The sequence below is a fragment of the Mesocricetus auratus genome, unplaced genomic scaffold (genome assembly GCF_017639785.1).
Source record: "Mesocricetus auratus isolate SY011 unplaced genomic scaffold, BCM_Maur_2.0 Super-Scaffold_100019, whole genome shotgun sequence".
Taxonomy (NCBI): Eukaryota; Metazoa; Chordata; class Mammalia; order Rodentia; family Cricetidae; genus Mesocricetus; species Mesocricetus auratus.
In genome coordinates, this window is record NW_024429200.1 from 22,222,369 (window position 1) to 22,239,018 (window position 16,650).

The following is a 16,650-nucleotide window of genomic DNA, read 5'->3' on the forward strand; positions in this document are numbered from 1 at the left end:
TTCTATCTCCAACTGACAACACCTCACAAAGGTAAAATTAGTTTTCTCAGTGGAGACTCATTGGGTATACAACCCACACTCAAGTGCAAGCCCCATGGCCAGCAGTAGATGAACAACACAAAACTGGACTCACTGGTGTTTTTTTGAGATTTTTTTTTGTCTGAGCTTTTTTTTTTTTCAGTCCCTGTCTTTTGCTTATATATCATGTTTCCCAATGTTGTGTTTTGGGAGTGTTTCTGTGTGTGTCTACATTTGTATATACTTTTCTTGCTTTTTCTTTGTTTTTCTCCCTCTATTTGTCTGTTTTGTTCTATTCTGGTTTGTTTGTTGTTTGCCTGATTCTTTTCTAAAGAGAGAGAGAAAGAAGGCATGTAGAGTTGGATGGGTGGAGAGGACCTAGGAGAGGAGGGACGGGAAACTGTGATTAGGATACATTGTATGTAAAAAAAAAATCATTTTCACTTAAAGGGAACAGAGAAAGAAAACGTTTGCCTAGACAGCTTTATGTAAAATTTTCATTTTCTTTGGTTTTATTTTGTTTCTCAATAACATGTTTGGAAAGTAGAAACCTTCCTTATTGCTTCATTCTCTTTGGAGCATTCAACCCTTTCAAATGACTTGCTGAAACTCACAAGCTAGGATGGCTCTCACTTGTTATATGTCTGCCTGTATAACAAAGTACACATGGAAGGTAATATAGTAATAGACCTGCATAGAATCCTTACTACGCAGAATGTGAGATGAGTCCAAAGGAGCCAGATCCATGCTCTTTCTCTCACACTACTAATACATTTTGGATGAGATGGTACACTACAAATAATAGGCAAAATTGTGGAACCCAATCTAAATTTAAGCACTGCTTTAGCAATTATGTGCTAGCTGTGTGGTTTACCCTCTGCCTGCTACATTTTCTTCCTCTGTCATATAGAATTGATAGCAATATGGTCATCAGGCTCGTGAAATTAAATTTCATTTAAAAGATCATATGTAGCTTTACAGTCTGCACAAATCTTCTCATTCTGCCATCTCCCATTTAGATGGGAATTTAAAAGACCTTGTAAGGGGATAAGTCAAGAAAGGAGAATAATGGAGAAAGAGGATGAAGGAAGGCAGAGGCAATGTCATCTAAAGAATGAAGGTGCTTTTCTGCTTTCCTGACTCACACTGCTATTGCTGGAGTTGAGAAATAATTTGTCACCTAGAAACATGAGCGCAACTTCAATATGCGGGCCTTCAATCAAATTCTTGGAAAACATAAGTAATTGCTTGTTAATTTGAACAAGTGGAATCTGTGGAACGGCAGATGTCTTATTCCTAGTTAGGGCTCACTTCAAACTTCGTGGGTCCTGAATGATATGTGAGCTCATTCTCACTACATGTGTATTCATAAGCAATAGCTGATTTCATAAGCTCCAGGAGAATACTTACCTTTAACTAGTAATGAGCTCTTGCTTGGAAAATTGTCCTGAAAACCTATTACTGAGGTGAACTCATTGTCATTTATCTCCCTACAGGTAATGGAGGTTATTTGCAGCACCGTGGTTAGTGCCTCTTTGAGAACAGGTATGGCCTCATTTACATGCCAATGTTTGGTCTTCATTTAGTCATAATGTAACAATATTCTGTAAAGCTTGTCATGTGCCCAGAATTTAATATTTGGTGTGTGTGTGTGTGTGTGTGTGTGTGTGTGTGTGTGTGTGTGTGTGTGTAGAATGAAGATAAGCAGAAAAACTTCACGAAGGCATTTCAGGAATCACAAAGCCCTCAAGCTCATGTTATTTGTTATTTCACTCATTTCTTCATTTAATCTTTGTTGATTTAACAAATAGTTATTTTCATTCTTTCTGCATGTTAGATGCCATACACCATGCAGATATATAGATGGAAAAATACTTTTACTTCCGAGCAGTGCAGCAGCTCCAAGAGGAATAGAGGTCAACAGAAGGGGATGGAATGGTCTTTCCTACCACAGTGAGTACAAGATCTAAGTACACTGAGGCTTGGTCCACCAGGAAGAGACAAGTTAAGTTGTTCATGATGAGAATGCTTCCCTGAGCCTTGAAAGGGCGAAAAGCATGCAAAGCAAGGGGTGGCATGCATCATAACTATCACAGTGCAAATCATGAAACGATTTGGGAGAGAAGTTGTTACCGATCCCTGGAATATGAAATGTTAAGCCTGGAAAGAAGCTGAGGGTTCAAGCACATATGACTAAGAGGCTGTCCAGGGCCGGGTCATGGAAAAGGAGATCAAGTAAAGCTCAGGATTTTACCTGAGGGCTGGCACAAATGCCCTTAGAATCCGGAATCTGAGGGAGAATGAACAGACATGTACTGGAAATGTCACTCCAGCAGCTCTCAGGCAGTAAAGGAGGCCAAAAGCAGAGACTCGGAGAGGGGACAACTATGATAGTAAGCAAATGAAGCCGTTCCCTTGGGCATGACCCACATATGTAAGTGTGAAGCTACACATGGGTGGAGGGGGTGGAGAGCAGGAAAGAAATACCTAGGAGTCAGGAAAACGGAGCACAGGAGATGGCACCACGTGGCTTTAAGGGAGGAACAAGTCTCAGGTTGAGGCAGTTAAGCAAGTACCATTTATGGGCTGGAGGTAGCTCGGTAGCTCACCTAGCATGCAAAAAACCCTGGGTTTAGCCCCAATACCACATAAACAGGATGTGATACCCATGCCCGCAATTTTATCACACTCGAGCCGAAGGCAGGAGGATTAGGAGTCCAAGGTCAGCCTTTCTTAGCTACATAGCAAGTCTGGGACACAAGAGTCCTTGTCCAATTAAAAATAAAGGAAAAAGTAAGGAAAGAAAAATCACAAGATGAGAAATGGAAGAAAAGAGCCATGGAAACCGGACGTGGGGTCACACTAGAAGCTGAACTTCCATCACCCTAGCTTCTCTCGGCACTGGGAGCACACGGAAATGAATTTCTGGGGCTCAAGAAAGAGGATTGAGGGTATCAGGTGATTGAAGTGCTGTTTGTACCAATGAAAACACATGAGGACAATTTAATGAAAGGAGAGAAAAGGAAATAAATCCTGAAAAGTTTCACAAAGAAAAAGCATGGACAATTAGCTAAAGAACAGTGTCTAGAAAACCATGTATGGTTTTAACATGCCTGTGATTCCAGCATTTTGGAGGCAAATTTCCCACAAGTTCAAAGCCAGCCTGATCTACACAATGAGTTTTAGGCAGGTTCAGGCAACATAGTGAGACTAGGTGTCAAAACACAAACAAACAAACAAAACATAGCATGTAGAGTTCTACAGTTGCCTGTCTGAGGATGTTTGCTTTTTTTGTTTGTTTGTTTCTGATTTGCTAGTCTTGCTCTTGGAGGTAGGGTCCTATGATTTAGCTCTGTCTAGCCTTGAACCTGGAGTAAGGATTTAATGAGAGGTATTTTGGTTGGTTGGTTGGGTTTTTTTGTTTTGTTTTGTTTTGTCTTGTCTTGCTTTGTTTTGTGTGTGTGTGTGTGTGTGTGTGTGTGTGTGTGTGTGTGTGTGTAGTCAGGAGTAGCTGCAAGAAACAGGAGAGCAAGAAATGACTTTGAGGAGAGACTACAAAGGGGCAGACTATGAGAGGGGGTAGCTTTTTATATGATAGAGGATATGTCAGTTTAGAAAGAGAGTGAAGGGTTAAAACAAATGCATCACACAGATAGCTCACGTCCTTCTAAGCATGTGATTTCACTTTTTTTTATTAAACAGGCATACTTAATTTAAAACTCAATAATTTCAGGGTGAGGGAACTGTGGGTTGTTGTACCTGATGTCAAATAATCACAAAAGTTTTGCCTAACACAAGTAGCATTTTAAAATTGAAAGGAATGAAGAGCCAACAAGATGATCCAGTGAGTAAAAGTGCTTCCTGTGCAGGCCTGATGACCTGAATACAATCCTTAAAACTCATGATGGAAGGAGAGAACTCCCAAATATGCACCATGGCATTGCAGGCCCTCACATAGACTCAAAACACACACACACACACACACACACACACACACACACACACACACACCACACACACACTTTCTTCCTTTTTAATAAAAAATAAAAGTAGAGTAATTGACAGTGTTAATTGGCCAGAAGCCTTTGAATGGTAGCCATCCTCTGAGTTTAGAAGAGAGTGAGCACATAGTTTTCTTTTTCTTTTTTTTTTTTTTCTGGAGCCCATAAACTGGTTTTATGTGACACAAGATCTAACATGACCTTGCCAATGCATGACAAACTAGCTTTTGATTTAGAGTTACCCTTTAATGAATGAATGCGTTTAACATGAGTACTGATGCTTCCTGGTGAGGCTTTCAAGACGTAAATTAACAAGCTAAAGGCCTAAGTGAGCAGATGCTCAGGAAATCTGCCTTGCTTCCTCAGACATGCTGGTACTTATCTCTTCATGCAGAGATACCCATGCATGAAGGCCAGGGCAAAAGCCAAAGCCGAAGACCTTCCTTTGTTTTATTTCCTGTTGCTGTGACAAAATACTCTGCCCAAAACTGGGTGCTGGTGGCACACGCCTTTGATCCCAGCACTCTGGAGGCAGAGGCATGCAGATCTCTGAGTTTGAGGCCAGCCTGGTCTACAAGAGCTAGGTCCAGGACAGCTAGGGCTACACAGAGAAACCCTGTCTCAAAAAAACAAAAAAGAAAAAAAATACTCTGACCAAAAGCCACTGAGGGGAAGAGAGGATTTGTTTCCACTTATGAACTGCAGTCCGTTGTTGAGGCAAGTCAGGGCAGGAACTCAAGGCAGGAACCTGGAGACAAGCAGAAAGGAAGAGTGCCGAATGCTGGCTGACTCACTGGTTCATGTTTATCCAGCTCTCTTATACACCCCAGAACTCCTGCCTAGTGATGCTGCAGCCTACAGTGAACGGTGACCTCTTGCCCCAGTTAATCAAGATAGCCCCAGCAAGGTGCGCTGATGAAGCCCTTTAATCCCAGCATTCTGAAGGGACAGGCAGGCCCATCTCTGTGTGTTCAAGGCCAGCTCAGTCTACATAGAAAGACAGTCGGCAACATGACTTCCTGATGATGTGGGATGAATGCAATCACCTACGACACAGGGACAAGGCCAGATGAGGTAGACCAGCTGTGGGAGGAAAATGCACCCAAGATTTCTCGTGGAAATGCATTCATTGACTTAATATACAGCATGCCTATGTGGCCACGGATTTGCATATTAAATAATGGTCTCTATATTATTTAATATTCTCTATGAACTTAATAGTTTGGACAATGCTTGTCTGCATTTCTGGATACATTCTTCTAATAATTTTAAAACCAGTTCACCATAAATAATGGAATCTGTTCCTATTTTAAGTTAGACTAAATACTTCTACTAAAATCTCTCCGTGGTGATACACTGTTTATGATCTAATAAAGCCACTGGAGATCAAAATGCAAAGCTAGCCACAGCCATAGGGCCAGGCAGTGGTGGTACACACCTTTAATCCCAGCAGCCACACTAGCTAGTCACAGAGTCCAAGTGGTGATGGCACACACCTTTAATCCCAGGACTCAGGAGACAGAAGCAGATGGACCTCTGTGAGTTCAAGACCCTGGGCTATAGGAGAGTGAGTCAGAACTCATGTCTTTAATCCCAAGATTTGAGAGGTATAAAAAGAATAAGCAAAGGGTCTCATGTGAGATTCATTTTCTGGTCACAGGGAAGACAGACTCTCCATTTCAACGTTGGTAGATGTAAGAGGCTATTGGCTGGCTACTTTGCTTTTCTGATCTTCAGCTTGAACCCCAGTTTCTGTCTCTGGGACTCTCTCTCTCTCTCTCTCTCTCTCTCTCTCTCTCTCTCTCTCTGTGTGTGTGTGTGTGTGTGTGTGTACGTGCGTGCGTGTATTCGTGTCATTTTTGATAGATTAGATAAAGATTAGGATCCACAACTCACAGCCTAATGACATTATTCTTTATGGCAGGCAAAGAATGCCTTTTTTTTCAAAAGAAAAACATAAATCTGGGTGAGGATCCTACTGTGCCTCCATATAAGCTTGATTAAATTCAATTTACAAAAAGTAAATCAAATTCAAGGATATGAGAAAAATATGGAAAATTCTCGGCTGTTAAGTCTAGGTCTCAAGCAATGAGAAAACCAAATTAATACGCCAGTTCTATGCTTCTGGATGACACTCAGTGTGGACTTTGGGATTTCAGAAGCTGGAAATGGAGAAACAACTTTTATAGTGGCACCTGAGGCTTCAGAGTCTTGGGGAAATGAATTTAAAGAATTTGCATCTATTTTTCTCAAAGTTTGGTCATGAAAACAGAAGAAAAGTTCAAGAGGTCTTTACTAACTAGTTCTGAACATTTTGTGTTCCTCCAATAAATCATATCTCTAAGACATTTTCCTTATTCAAATTCCAAGAATTTAAGCATATGGAGAAAACCACTCTAATTAATGGAGAAAGTTAGAGAAATCAAAATAATAGTAAGGTAAAGATGTGTGCTGTGTGTCTCCTCACACATTTGGCTGTCTATGGCGATAAAGTGAGAAATATTCGATTGGCCTCTGTGCAGGATTTTAATTCTTGTGAAAGGTCACTCAGCTCATTTATAGTGCCAGCCTGTGTTATTTCCTAGATTACCTGGACACATTTCCAGTATATCAAGCAGTCTTTCTGTCTTTTCTCATTCAACTTCTACTATGTCAAGTGAATAGCTGTGCTTGCCTCATTTTTTTATTAGCATAAATGCTTACTCTTTTCTCAAATGTGCCTGTATGTGCCTCTCTTTAATAGAACATAACCTCATAGTATTCTGGGCACACCATTGGAAATGCCCCATTATTGGATACCAGAATTTCAAGAGCAAGTGGGTGTACCAATGCATATTCAGTTGATCTGGTGACTGATGCAATGTTGAATGTGAACAAAAGCAATGAGAAGGAAATATAAAAAATACAAACATGAATAAAAATGAATGGTAGGTTAATGCTCACAGAGCAAAAATACCAGAAAGTATTAAAATTAGATTTATAGTAAGCAACTAGCAGCTATTATTAAGTAACACAAAGCATTTGAAGTTAGCATGTTATCTGTGCCATTTCTGCTGCATTCAAATCCTAACTAATGGGAAAATACTGCCTTTCTTGGCCCTAAGAGAATTAGCTTCCACATAAAGAAACAAGTCTTTTGTAGACAAAAAATAATGTCTAACCCTGGTTCTGACAGACTCAATTCTACTTGAAACCAACCCTCTTATTTGGTCTGATATCCAAACTGTGACAGCTTCCATGGTTGTGCTGTTTTCTTTATAGCTAACATAGTCAAGAAGCTCTTTTTTCTTAAATTGTGTAAGTGTGGGTGCATACGTATGTGTTGATTATGGTGTTTGGCTGTAATGCTTGTGAGAGTGTGGTATATGCACACACGTGTGTGCAGAGAAGTTCAGGTGCCTTGCTATATCACTCTCTCATCTTACTCCCTTGAGACAGGATCTTTCACTGAACTTAGAGCTAGGCTGATATCCAACAAGCCCCAGGCACCCTTTTTTTTCTATTCCTTTTTTTTTTATTTAAGTTAAAAACAAGCGTGTTTCACATGTCAGATCCCTCCCCCTCCTCTCCTCCCCCTGCACTCCCCACCTGGCCCCCCCAGTTCCCCACCTAATCTCCACTCTGATCCCCAGGAAGGGTGAAGCCCTCCATGGAGGATCTCCAGAGTCTGTCATTTCATCCAGGGCAGGTTCTAGGCCCTCCCACAAGAGTCCAGGCTGAGAGAGCATCCCTCATTGTGGGATGGGCACTCAAAGTCTATTTGTATGCAGGGGTTAATACTACCCAAGGCCCCATAGATTACCTAGGCCTCCTCACTGACACCCACATTCAGGGGGTCTAGGTCTGTCCCATGCTTTCTACCCTAGGCACCCTTCTGTCTCACCTCTTAACCACTGGATTACAACTGTATATTTGTCCATGCAATAAGTACTGTTACTCACAAAGATGTCTCACTAGCTCCTAGAATTGCTTTTAAACATTTACATTATCATGTAACTGAAAATACTACTGACAACAAGGCAGTTTCTAATCACATACATAGATATAGAGACCACCTGAGATGAAGGAACAGACCTCTGTCATGTTTTAAAAGCCCAAAGTTTGTGGATGATATGAAGGCCAGTGCCTTCTTTTTTATTGTGTTTTTAATATTGACAAGTCATACTTGTACAGCAGTTTCCAGGTAATGTAGTCACTGCTTGCTCGTGGTCTCATTTGAGCTTCACAGCAATCCAGGTTTAGACGTGTACAGTGTTGTAATTTTAAAAAGCTGCACTGGAGAGAAAGACACCATGCAACAGAACTTGGGTGGAGGGGGTTTTATTGGTGGAAAGTGAATGCGGAAAGCAGAGGAGAGGGAAGACAGTCTTCTAGAACCAGGTTGGCAGAAAAGAAGAGAGAGGGGGAGAGAGGGAGATGGGAAATGGGCAGGGCCCTTTTAAAAGGGAAGGTAGTGAATGTGCACAGGTGGTGCTCTTAGTGGCTGCAGCTGAGGGCATATCCTGTCAGAACCCCAAGGGCAGGCCAGTACAGATGCCTGAATACTAACACACCCAGAAGGCACAAGTTCACAAGTCAGGAATGGAAAGCCTCTGCACATTGCTAAGTTACTACTAGTGGTCTCATTGTCACCCCGCCTTCTTCCAATAGGTAACCAGAAAAATCTTGCCAAAGCCAGGAAGCCAGATAAGCTGTGCTAGAAGTCACCGAAGTCCCTGAAGTCATTGGAGTGTGTTCTAATGTATTCAGTTTTAACAGATGGATACATTGAGGAACTTCAAACATGGAATGTCATACCTGGACACCCTTTTACTTCCTCTTCACGAAGGGCCAGAGCCTGTGCACCCACACACACCCATGGTACTTTTGTTCTGCTCCATTGCTCAGTTTCACTGGCAGAGGGTTTTAGGCAAAACTCCTCCCTTGGGCAAGCTCTCCAGGCACACCTGATCCTGGCTTGGCTCTCTGGATGCCATTCTTCATTGACAGTCTGCAGTTCAGAAAACAATCTCCAGTGGCAAGATGGGGGGCATGGAAATGAAACCTGGGGAGGGGAGCTTCACATGACAAGGCAGCAACAGGACCCGAGCTGGTGGCAGGCAGAAAGGCATAGGCAGCCCTGAGGCAGAGCAGGGAGCTGTGATAAGAAAGCCTTCATGACTTCTAACACATACTGTGCACGCCTCCTGCTTGAGTGGAACTTTACTGATAATGTGTGTCTCTGTAGGGTCCCCGACTCCTGACAAAATGACAAAAGCACAAACAGTGAAGGGGGCCCATTTGGATTTAATGTATATCATTTAACTTCTGCAATTTGTCTACTGTAAGTAGATGCCGCACAGGAATTTTCAAAGCTGTGAGTGGGAGTGTAAATGCAAGAAATGAAAGAATTGAAAGAATTGACTCCCATGCCTAACGATTCTATTCTAAACAGCCAGGAAAGTGGTTGGAAAGAACACACGGCTCTGCTTCTACAGCACCCTGTTTTCTTCCTTTCTTTTTTTTATATAGAAACACTCATTTTACACATCAATCCCCCCATTCCTCCTCTCTCCCATCCTCCCATGCACCCTACCAACCCACCCCATGCCCACTCCCCAAAGATAGTGAGGCCTTCCATGGGGGTTCATCCAAGTCTGTCACATCATTTTGGGGAGGGCCTAGGCCTTCCTCAGTGTATCTGAATTGAAATAGTATCCCTCCATAGGGAATTAACTCCAAAAGTCCATTTGTGCACTAGGAATAAATATTGGTTCCACTGTTTGAGGTCCCATAAACTGCCAAGGCCTCCTTTCTTTAAAATTGTATAATAGTTCACACAACTGGACTATTCTAGAAGCAACTCTGGCCACACTGGGCTTGACTCTTCCCATAAATGGACCTGCACTGCACTCATTGGGCACAGAACTCAGGAAGAGGCTTCTTGAGAATAAGAAGCCTCAAAAAATGTTATGCTCTTCCCTGGAACTTATCACGTAACCCAGCAAAAGAAACATGATTGTGCCCTTTTTATGTCCATGGACACAACACACAAAAATCACCCCAGGACTCCCAGTCCCTTAGCAGGGAGCATGGTATAATCTCTCTGCTAAAGAACTAATCTAGGAAGAGCAAAATAAAGTCATTCCTGGTGAGCAGTACTTTTATTTAAAAAAATAGGTTGTCAATCAATTTTCAGAAAATGTGTGATATGTGAATGCATTGGGAGAGGTTATTATAAAGCAAGCTTCAGAAAATTTTTTGTGAATACAGAATGTCTTCTATTGGCATAAAATCTTGTTTTCTGTTTTGAAATTTTACTTCAGTCTGAATTTCTTTCTTTAGTTTCCTAATAGTAAAGTGTGTTTGCAACTTTGTGTTGCTATTTTTATAGTAAGTAATCATTAAGGACCAAGAGTTGTCTGAGTTAATTTTAGGTACTTCCCCTGAAGCTACAGGGTATGGTCATCCCTGGGGAATGGGCAGGAGGGCAGCTCCCTGGGCCTTGCTCCCTGTGCGTTGCATCACACTATGGTGCTGTCATGACTGCAATTGTGACTCACAAGTGTATGGGTGTTTTCTCTCTAGCTCTTCTTGTTCCTCTAAATCAGGATGTGTGGAGTCAATTCACTGCTTCCTCTTTAAATCTCAGAGAAGGCTGATATGTCAATGTGGAGGGGTCTGGTATGAAATCTCTAGGATATGGTGGTCACTCCACTTGGGAGATGTGAACCTGGAACACGTTGAATTCAACATCTCTGAGCCTCAGTTTCTTACACTGAAAGTGAAGCAAATTGAACCAGGTATACTGGAATACACCTGCCACCCTAGCAACTGGAAGACTAAAGCAGGAGAATGAATACTTTGAAGCCAGCCTGGGCTACACAGTAAGACCTTGTCTCACTGAAAAAAAACAGGCAAGGAGTGAAGGAAAGAGGGAGAGGGGGAAGAAGAGAGTAAGAAAGAAGACAAGGAAGGGAGGAAGGGAGGAAGGAAGGAAGGAAGGAAGGAAGGAAGGCAGACATAAGGTTAACAGCACTAATTCACTTGGCTACTGTAAGCAGTAACTGAGGTTATACACATAATGCTTGCCCTTATGAACCCTTCCTTTTGCATCTGGGTTGTAGTAGGTAGACTAATAGCCCCCAAAGATGCCCATATGTGACAGAATTTGAATATGTTCTCACCCCCATAATTCATATTATAATAAATGTTCATTGTGTGGTATTAAGGAAGAGATAACTTAATCCAAATATGGTGCCTGTAGCTGCTGGGAGCTAGTTAGCATAGGCAAAGTCATTAACACAGAGCCCCCATAAATGAATACTCACAACTTCTTATGCAGAGGGGGCGAGATCCAAGAAGACAGACACAAATTCATTGTCCTTGCTATATGATTCTTTGCACTGCCTCAGGCCCTTGAACCATAACTATAACCTATCATAAACCACTCTTGTTTATGATAAGCCCAGTCTGTGTTATTATGTTATCAACAACAAAAAGCAGACTAATACAGCAAACATCTCAACTACTGAATCCTGTGAACATTTTGCCTTTCACAAAAATAGACCTTGCAGAGTTGGATAAACTAATGCTGTTTTGCTATCGTGATTAGGACATCTTTCTGGATTACTAGAGTGAGCCTATCATACTGACAAAACCCTTATAAGTAGGATGAGTGACAGGGAGGGGGAGATGTATGTGAAGATGTAATTTTGCTGGCTTTAAATATAGAGAAACAGGGCAAAGGCCCCCGAGAGTGAAAAGGAATGAAAAGTGGATTCTGTTTGAGAGACTGCAGAAGGAATGTGGCCTTGCTGGTCTATTTTTCACTTCTGATTTCCAAAGACATAGGAGAGTAAGTATCTGTTGCTTTAAGCTACCGAGCTTATGGGATTTGTCACAGCAGCTATGGGACACTGATGGACATTCTCCGACTCTCTGCTTGAAATCACGCATATCTCGGCCACAACACCATCAGTTGCTACTCTATTTTGCTGTATTCATATCACGTTATTGGACTAGATGTAGGATTGTGCTCTATCTTTATGGGACTCGTATTTCTATGAGACAGAGTTCATTGTTTTGTTAATTTAGTTCTTTCTTCTAAGAAGTGACTGAAACACAGTGGGTGCTCAAATTATATCTAAGATGTACACTGAATCTAGCAACTTTCCACTTCTCTATGTTTGTTGCAAACCATGCCTACCTGGAACACCTGAGAGCAAGCTGCAGGCTGTCACAAATTCCTTCCAGGTACATTTCAACAACATACAACAATGTACTGTTCGCCTCTGCTCTTGAGGCGCAAGTGCAATAACATTGTCTGTTTATCCAAAGATAATAGGCAAATACCATTTTCTACCCATGGCATGAGGGAAACAATGCATTGTGGAGTGTCTCAAACAATGTCTACCCTGTAAAACTCTGTTCTTTTTTTTAAGAAGATCAAGGATGCTATCTACTAACCACACATATAGTGGTCTACAGAGCATGTATCAGTACTCATGTCCACAAATACCATTGTTGATATAAAATATTTTTGGAACTGAGAGAATGGGATGCCGCTTTCTGGGAGCAGACAAATGTTAACTACAGGGCTAGTATTTCACAGACAACTTCCATTCATATTTATGAAGTGTCCTATTTCTTTAAATGGGGCTCTGTTGCCTCTGCTAAAATCTGACTAGCTTCCCCCATTACCTGACTTGCAAGGTCTTCAGTTTGGTCTTCATTGACCAGTTATGTCAATAAGGTTGCCTGTCATTAATATATGGATTTTTTTTACTTTTTCCCTATTGCCTAAAGTGTCACAGAATTATTGCTCATTAGCAAATTCATTTGTTGTATTGTTACTGCTGTCACTAGAAGAGCTGATGGCTATAATCAGCAGAACAGTTTATTCCTGGAATTTGCTGACACTGATGTCAGCAGTGGAAGAGACCAAAGCCATCTATATCTACTGCTGGCCTTCCGCTTTGATTCCCTAATCTACTCATTGGTCCGTTCATTCATTAAATGGTTGTTAAGCACGTGCCATCTGCTTGGTCCAGGGCATAGATAATAAATCATACCCATCCCTGTCTTAATGAATCTGACAGTCCAGAAAGAAATATAGACAACGAATGATGAGCATATTGAGCCTACAAGAGAAAACAACAGGAATCTAACAGAAAACATAACCTCTTCAGTGTTCAGCAGTCATCTAATAAGCAGCTACTTTGTATGAGAAATGTTTTATTAGATGCAAGGATTCTGACAGAGAATAAGACTGTTCCCAAACTTGTAGAACTTATTCTCTATTAGGGGACTATGAAGCAACATACAAGCATTGTATCAAAAGCTATGAGGAAAATAAGGCAGAAGGTTAAAAGAAATGGTGAGTGGTGTAATAGACAGTGGTGTACTGAACTCTTCCTCCGTAAATGACTATAGGTAGGACCACAGAAACTGGAACCTTTGGACTTGGACTACTGCTACCCTTAGGAAGTTGGAATCCACATGTTAGCCCCTACCCCTTTAGCCAGATATGTTTATGTTTCCAAACTCAGGACAGATACCATCTTTCATACATGCCATGCTCTGAGAAACCCTTCCTCCTGTGTTCTGTGTTCCTATGAACCTGTAGTTGTGATCTCACATTACAAAAATGTAGCTTTCCAATGACTTGCCTTCTTGAGATAGCTAAGGCTTATTCAGCCCTTACTCCTTACCCTTCTCAAGCTCTTCCTAACCTTCCTTCATGATAAGAACTATCTGGAGGCATTTGTTAACTGTCTGGATCAACCTTACTCTCTCTTCAGATTGACTGTGTAGTTCTGGGTTACATCTTTCAAATCTGTTGGCCCACCAGGCAGTATCAGAAAAAATAATGGTACACATCTGTGCATAGTTCACCCAATAAAGAGCTGACTATGTTAAAAGCTTAGAGATGAACAAAGCCTTCTCATGAAGATTAATGATCCAATAAACACAGTAGTGTAAAACTCCATGGATCCTGATGTTTATGACATTAAGAAAAGGGTATCAGTGGGATAAATAAGCAATGTTTTCAGCTAGGTGATTTTTTTCTTGCAGGGAATATTTGGCAATGTATGAAGACATTGGTTATAAAACCTAGAAAATAGAAGCCTGAGATGCTAGTCAACATCCTACAGGATCTGACATCCTGAAATAAAAACTATCTGCCCCCCACCACAAACTGTCTAATGTCTGTCTTTCTGTGGAGAGGCTTATCCTGAAGCTTTTAGCAATCCTGATACAGAGGTCACTCCCAATTCCAATTGCCTAAGAGCATTTGCAAAGAGAGAGCTGGGTATCAGCATTCTATAAACCCTCCCAGGGAGTTCAGCTTTCACCCCGGCCTGAGAAGTACCATAGCCATGTAGGATGCTAGGAAAGGATGCAGGTTCTAGAACTTGGAGTTCAATTAAAGGTTTGCTGCATGCTGTCTGGGAAATTAGGCATCTAGCCTCTAAGATTCTGTTACTTCACCTGTAAAGTAGGAATAACGCCAGCATCTCAGGTGGTTACTCTGGGGATTAAAGGGATAATGCAAGTGTTAGTACTTTGTAGTTATAAAAATATAAGCTATCATTACTGCTCCCTGTTTGGGCAGGGATCCAGGTGGCAGAACTGGATAGGTTATTTGTGCAACACCACAAATAAGTTCCAGCCTGTAAATTCCACTTGCTATTTTTGCCTAAAATATGTTGTGCATGTGTCAAAGGAGTGAGAAAGCTTGCATGCTTACCTTCACTTTTGAACGTATGGAATAGTCATCTCCCCCTCTTCCCATTTGTTCTGCTTAATGTCTTTAAATTTGTTTTAAGTTTAATAAAGCAATTCCTGTGGTTCCCGAAAAGGACATTCCTGTATGGTCAGTCCACTAACGAGTAATCTAATGACAATGTACACATAGGATAGAGCCATGGATGATCTTGTGTAGCTGAAGTCTAGATTAACAGTAGGAGAGCCTGGAGCCAGTGAGACAGCTCAGGGAGTAAGGGTAACTGCCCCCAAGCCTGATATCTTAAACTTGGGCATATGTGATGTTAAGAGAGAAGTGAATCCTTCAGGTTGTCATTAGCACGTGCTTGTCCCCCTTCCCAAAGAAATAAAATTTTAAAAAACTGTAGAAATAGAAGAGGCATCACATGGTGGAGAGTGCAGACAACATTTCATGGAATGTGGGTTCAGATTGACAGGTTGAGACTAAGCATCATTTAGTACCATATTACTCTAAAATATGATACATAAAACAGTAGTGTCTTCATCAGCCAGATTGTTGTTACAAATGAAGAATCTCAGGATCTGTCATACACTCAGAAGTAGGATTCTAATAATTTAGTAAGCTCTCACAGTGAATCGTAGGCATGTTAAGTTTACAAGGGAAATTCCACATGGAATATTAGACAGTTCTCCCAAGCATCAAGCATGCACCAATCTTCCAATCCCTACTACCTTAATCCCTTGAATTTCTCAAATGGAGTCAAATGGCTGCCAAATGTGTGCAGGTTGTGAGTTAGCAAATTCTACAATCCTTGGGCACCTCTGTGCTTTGAGCAGTCATTCTAGATTGTTAGGTGAAGACCTGAAGGATTTCCATCAGAGGTACAGCCAAGAGATAATCATTCTTTTGTGTTTGTGGGGTTTTTTCCCATTCAGTCATCACTTGGAACACATTATTTCTCTGATCTTATTACCAAAACAAAAACAAAAAAATGTTTGGCAATAAACAGGTTAATTCATGACCTGAAAAACCGGTTTGGTTTGTGCTAAGAGAACTTATCCTTCTTGTTGAGAGAGGCAGTTAATCAGTGTCTACAAACCAGTGATTGATGTGACTTAACTTCAAAAGATGCATGGTTTATTTCTCAATGGGAGTGAAGCACCTACTCCCTGAGAAGCAGGTGGGGGGGCCTTGAAGCTCTATGAAGGCCATCTTTCATCTTTTCTTCTGCTGGCTTGGTTCTTTCCAGGTGAAATGTCTACAACCCTAGGTCTATAGCTTCTGATTTCAGATTCTTTTTTGTTTTGTTTTGTTTTTTTGTTTTTGTTTTTTGAGACAGGGTTTCTCTTTATTGCCTTGGAGCCTATCCTGGCACTTGCTCTGTAGACCAGGCTGGCCTTGAACTCACAGAGATCCTCCTGCCTCTGCCTCCCGAGTGTTGGGATTAACTGACTTCAGATTCTTGGTATCCTTTCAAGGACATGTTTGGGTTTAGGGGACAGATTGTCCTGCACAAAGACTAGACATTCTTCGTGCACTTAAGGAAGATGGTAAGAAAAGACTATTCAATGTGGGGCTGGTGTCATAGTTGAAGAGAGCACTGTGACAAATGAAGATTTATGCCCAAGGGACAGTCTGAGGGTCACCGAATAGAAAATTGCCTAGAAGGTACATGCTAAACTGAACTAACAGGATTTCCAATGATGGTAAGCCAGGGTGAGCCCTCAGGGTGGAAGGGCAGTTATAATGGAGACTATCAATGTTGGTCAGATGTAGAGGGAGATTCTCCTTAAATAGACCAGCATTCTTGTTAAAATTAGAATATGCAGAGGTGAACATAGGGGTCCAAAGGTTAGTCCAGTGGAGCTGAGAAGTTTGGGCAGAGACAGGATACAGGGCTGTTGCCAGACCAATCTCAAA

The 16,650-nt window shown here is 41.4% G+C and overlaps 1 long non-coding RNA gene across 1 annotated transcript; it reads left to right on the plus strand.

Annotated features, from left to right (window-relative positions):
- Positions 1 to 10,618: 10,618 nt before the first annotated feature.
- LOC121132979 lies at positions 10,619 to 14,187 on the plus strand. The gene is made up of 3 exons (XR_005869689.1): positions 10,619 to 10,885; positions 11,733 to 11,856; positions 14,076 to 14,187. It is a non-coding gene; the product is annotated as an uncharacterized LOC121132979 (long non-coding RNA).
- The last annotated feature ends 2,463 nt before the right edge of the window (positions 14,188 to 16,650 follow it).